Raw genomic sequence first — 6000 nt, 5'->3', positions numbered from 1 at the left:
TGACTTAACAGCAACCATTCATCAAGGTATATTGTCACTATACTACTCCAAATTTATAACCAACCCTGAAATTTAATTTTCATCTTAACTTTTGTTTCTACCTGTTTAGAATAGAGATGTATATTCAAAGGGAAAGATCATTTTTCAGCAGCCTTCTGAGATTAAGTTTTATTGGGGGAAATTTCAAAATATATAAATAAAATAAACCCACTAAGTTTCTGAAAGTCTATTACCTGTTTCTTTCAAATTTTTTCTTAAAGATCAGAACCCAAAGGGGTAGAAAAACAATCATAAACAATTTTCAATTTACTCATAATAAAAGAATATTCAAATATTTTAGTGGATCATAAATAGCCTTTCAAAATCTGGCCAACACATATATTTTAACTCTATTTCACAAGCAAATTATCCCATGATCACAATGACTTGCTTGATAATTTTTAACAAGCTCTGCACTTTCTCTTGCTTTATCCACATTTTTTTATATAAATGCATATTAATATCAACTTTCAAGTATTAGCATATGGTCACTTCTGCAATATCAGATCTTTTTGTTACAATCACTTTCTCCATTCCCTGTAACCGCAATGTACTTTATATCAATATTACAACATGTAGCACGTTCTTTCCTGAGCTTTAAGTCTTGTTTGTATCTATTTCTTGTGTGTGGGAGTGGAGCCCTTGAGGGCAAGAACAATGTTTATTGATCTCTTAATCCCACCAGTTACAATTCCGTGACTAACACTTTCTTCTATTTGAAATACATTCTCACCTGAGGAGTGGTGGTGCACTGGATAAGTAAGGTGTTGACCTGGAATTCTGAGGTTGCCAGTTCAAAGCCCTGGGCTTGTTGGATCAAGGCACATAGGAGAAGCAACTATGAATTGATGCTTCCTGCCCCCCCTCACCCACTTTTCTTTCTTCTTTCTCTAAAATCAAAAAATAAAATCTTAAAAGAAAGAAGAAAAGATTCCCATTGCTCTTTTATATACCAGTTGACTCCAAAGTACTCCGCCACTAAACAAATTATATTTTTGAAACATCCCTGGGTCTCTGTAAGAGCAGACTTTCTGATCTAAATAAGTGACCCATTTCCAAATCTCAGAGCACTGATATTTGCTTCTTCTCAGTGATAGGCACTTTGATGACTTGACGTTATCAGGATAATTCTGCCAAATATTTAACTTAAGACCAGGATCTTGGGGCTGGGAGAATGACAGAGGTCATCTGATCCATCTCCCAGTGTTACTGTGACCAGATTCTGCGTAGCACAGAGCCAGGCTCCACTGGTCCTGGGATTCAAGGGTGTTTGGAAAACATGGGGGGAGGTCTCTTATAAGGAACCCGCTAGTGTTCTTTTTACATGATACCATAAAATCATAAGGGAGACCATTTATCAAAAGAGAGAAGAAAATGGGCATACAAACTTAAGCCAAAGGTGGTGTGTTGGCTATGGGGTGGTTTTGCAGGAAAGCTGTTAGCACCACAAAGAATTTATTTGGCCCATTTTCCCTGGCAGTGCTTTTCGGCTTATCCCTGAGCAATGTCACATACACATCAAGGCCATGGCTAACTGGCGGAGCAAAATCTTCAGGACTCTGAAAAAGACCATCTTAGTTTGGCAAAGGGGAGGGGAAATCTTTAGACCAGTGGTTCTCAAAATGTGCTCCAGGGCGCACTGGTGTGCCCTAGAAGATTTCCAGGTGTGCCCTATGGTATTCCAGAGAAATAATGTGCCTATTGGGGACCAAAAAACCAACAAGGTTTTTGGAGTTTAGATATTTGGGGGACAGAGGTGTGGGAAATTGACTGTAAGCGGACAGTCTGCCCAACCCCACACCTCACTTGCCTGACTAGGTTTCAGAAGGCTGTTAGCTGTGGTGCTGAATTGTTTACACTACCCCCCATGTTCCCTGGAAAGACTGGAGGCAAGGTTCTTCTATCCTTTGTTTGGTGTAAAGTTAAGATGATATGTATGGTGGAGGTTTTCTGCACTCAACACAATGAAGAGTAAAAAGAAAGGAATTCTTTGATGTATTGACAAGGAAATGAGAGTTTGCCTGTCAAATATATACCCAAACATTGAAGAAATCGCTAGGACACATCAGGCTCATGTTTCTCATAAACACAAGAATAAAAAAACTTAACACATTCGCGCCAGGACCTGCCAAACTTACTAAATCTTACTAAAAATTTATCTATATATATATATAAAAAGATAAATTTTTAGTCTTTTTTTATTTTTAACCCCTCTTTTTTATGAATTCTAAAAGGCATAACTCAAAAAATGTAACAGGCCCTGAGCGGTTGGCTCAGTGGTAGAGCGTCAGCCTGACGTGCATAAGTCCCGGGTTCGATTCCCGGCCAGGGCACACAGGAGAAGCGCCCATCTGCTTCTCCACCCCTCCCCCTCTCCTTCCTCTCTGTCTCTCTCTTCCCCTCCCGCAGCTGAGGCTCCACTGGAGCAAGGATGGCCCGTGCGCTGGGGATGGCTCCTCGGCCTCTGCCCCAGGTGCTAGAGTGGCTCTGGTCGCAACAAAGCGACCCCCCGGAGGGGCAGAGCATCGCTCCCTGGTGGGCAGAGCATCGCCCCCTGGTGGGCGTGCCAGGTGGATCCCAGTCGGGCGCATGCGGGAGTCTGTCTGACTGTCTCTCCCCGTTTCCGGCTTCGGAAAAATACAGAAAAAAAATGTAACATAAAAATGTTTTTTAATGTCAGAAGAAATTTAATTTTGTCATTTTTATTTTGTTTAATTACCATAAAAGCACGCTTGGACTTTATATTTTTTCTTTAATATTTGACTTAATTTTTATAACATATTTCTCAGAAATTTGTATATAGTGAGTCTACAATTATTTGTAGGATTTTAAATGCTCCCTGACTTTAAAAAGTTTGAGAACTACTGCTCTAGACTCATATACTTTGATACAAAATTAGGGGTCAGGGAATTCTCACTAGTTCCACAGAAGAGGGCACTGCAATGTGACCTCTGGGCTCAGGGAAAATAGCACACTGCTTGCGCTGACTCTGCCGATGGTCTGGGCTTATGAGAGAGAGCAGCTTCAGACTTCAGGAATTTGCAACGTGAGCACTGCCTGCAGCACCAGGGTAGTGGCAGGAGAAAGCTCACTGTGAATTTATGGAAGCATCACTGGAATCCTTTCAGCTTGCAGAGCATCACCGCAGGGAGAGAAGCTTACTGCTAAGTGGAGGGAAAAGGCCAGTGTTAAAAACAGGGTACTTGTATGCATAAGGCTGATGCCCTGGGAACTGCTGGAAATCAGAAATTGTGTGAGGCTGGGAATGGAGAGATGGAAGAGAAACAGAAAAGGCTGGAAGCAGGAACATTTTAGGGTTTACTACTGATGACGACTATGAGATTTTTATTAGTTGTCATCCAAACTGGATGGCCAGGAAAAAAATAGCTTCTTAGAGATGAGGAAACAGAGGTCAAGCGAAATGAATTTTTACACAACTAGTGATTAAAAGCTAATGCTTCCTTTCCTGTTTCTTTCTTTTGTTTGTTTGTTTTTTGCATTATTTTCTGGAGCTCTTCTTTTTTACCCTCTTTCACAAAGAAACAAACACTCCTATACTGCTCTTCATCGGGCCAGGGGCCTGACTTCAGCCTCAACAACCAGTCCACTTCTGAGCTTCTGACTCTACACCAAACTACACCACTTTCTGAGACGTTTGCTTATTTTGATTTTTGCAATAATGCAAAGAGGCAATGAATATGTTATTTAGGTAGTCTGAAATGTGAAGTATAGAAAACTAGAAAACCCACCCAGATCTGTGAAGTGGTATTAACATTAGCAGGTTCTCCTGGTGACACTGTTATTTACCAGGCATGTCACCTAGGTCCTGTTACCTATCAAATGAGGATCTTAGATTAATTAGACCTCTATTATATCTGCAAGCCCTAAAAGTTCTAACTTTCAGGTTCTAATTAAAGCTTGAGATTTTGTAAGACAACCTTGTATGCTGGTTGCCATTGTTGGGAAGTTCAGGACTGTAGGATGCTACAGTGGAACAAGGCCATCCTTCCCAGGAGAGGGGGGCAGTTATCCACCTTTAGACCCATCAACCTAAACCACCTCTGTTGACTTGTAAGACTATATGGAACTCATCATATGTTTGGTAACACTTTCATCTCTTGGAAATTATTTCAAATTACAATGCTACAAAAGAAACAGTCTCCTCATATTCCTTGAGTTAAGTTCCATTGCGTCCCCACTTTCCTTCTAGCTCACCGATTTAGCCTTTTCACCTTTGTTGCAAAATTGTTCATTTAAAGTAGGTGACAGTCATGTTACAAAGGTCAGGCACAATTTCTGAGACTATTTTATGCTTAAGATTCAGGAGAGAAGGTCTTGCATACAGTTTTCTGGAAATTATTTTTCTCTCTGGTTGAGTGTCCTAAAATTAAAAAAATTGATAACAGTGAAAATTAAAGAGTCCAAATTTTGTTTTTCAGCAACTTACTCATGTCCTTTTGCCAGATATCCTAATCAGGGACTAAGGCTCTGAAAAATACTTAACTATTAAATTGTTAAATACAGAATTTGAAAACTGGATAGCATTTCAAGGAAACAGTTAGGGGACTGGTTCTTGTCATCCACTATTGGACAGTGGAAAATCCAAATCATTTCCCAGAGAATCCAAGGGAATCCTCACTATAGATCTGTTTTCTTTCATTATGTGGATTCCAGGACTGCCACAGAAAGGAAGGAGTTTTGACTACAGAGGCACAACCCATACTTATTGAGCACAACTTCAGAAAGTTTGCTTTGAACACTTGTAGGCCTGGTTTCTTTCATTTATGCATGAATTTCACAAATGTTGACTTAATGCTCAGCATGTATAAGATACTGTTCCAGGACCTGGGACTAAAGAAACTAGGTTATTGCTCTAATAAGGTCTACATTCTAGTGGTCTGAAATAGATAATCAATAAATAAATATAAACTTTCTCAGGAGGGAATAAGAGCTATGGAAAACAGTAGAGTGAAGGTGGAGGTGGGGCAGGAGATGGAATTCAAAGGAAGTACCTCTGTTGATGGACTACTGAGTTTATATCTGAAGAGAAGGAAGGTACAAAGCATGCTGGAATTTCATGGAGCAGGGGCATCTGAAGTCAAGGGAAGTACATGGGAAGGTTCTGAAACAGCAGCAGGTTTGATGTGTCTGAGGAACAGCAGGTCTCACATGACTGAAGCAAAGCGAAGAGGACGGAAACAGGAGGAATGACCAGGGAGGCAATGGAGGAAGGCCACAGAGGTTGGCCAGGTTCAAGTGAGAAGGTTTTCAGTACAGAAGTGACATGATGTGGCTTATGTTTTTGCCTACTACTTCCAGCTACTGCATACTTTGAGAATAGAAGCAAAGAGGCTATTAAGAGGAATCAAAACAAAAAGTGGTCTCAACAAATTAAGAAGATTGAGATCATATTGAGTACTTTCTCTGATCACAATGGCATTAAACTAGAAATCAACCACAACAGAAAAACTGAAAAAATACTAAAAAACTTAGAAACTAAATAGCATGTTATTAAATAATGAATGGGTTAACAATGAGATCAAAGAAGAAATTAAAAAATTCCTAGAAACAAATGATAATGAGCATACATCAACTCAAAATTTATGAGACACAGCAAAAGCAGTCCTGAGAGGGAAGTTGATAGCATTACAGGCATACCTCAAGAAGCTAGAAAAAGGTCAAATAAATGACTTGACCCTACATCTAAAAGAACTAGAAAAAGAACAGCAAGTAAAGCCCAGAGCTAGTAGAAGGAAGGAGATAATAAAGATCAGAGCAGAAATAAATGACTTAGAGGCTAAAGAAACAATACAGAGGATCAATGAAACCAGGAGCTGGTTCTTTAAAAAGGTAAAAAAGATTGATGAACCTTTAACCAGACTCACCAAGAAAAAAAGAGAGAGGACTCAAATAAAATTAGAAACGAGAATGGAGAAATAACAACTGACACAACAGAAATAT

The sequence above is a fragment of the Saccopteryx leptura genome, chromosome 11 (assembly GCF_036850995.1).
Source record: "Saccopteryx leptura isolate mSacLep1 chromosome 11, mSacLep1_pri_phased_curated, whole genome shotgun sequence".
Taxonomy (NCBI): Eukaryota; Metazoa; Chordata; class Mammalia; order Chiroptera; family Emballonuridae; genus Saccopteryx; species Saccopteryx leptura.
Note: the sequence above shows the minus strand (reverse complement) of the source record.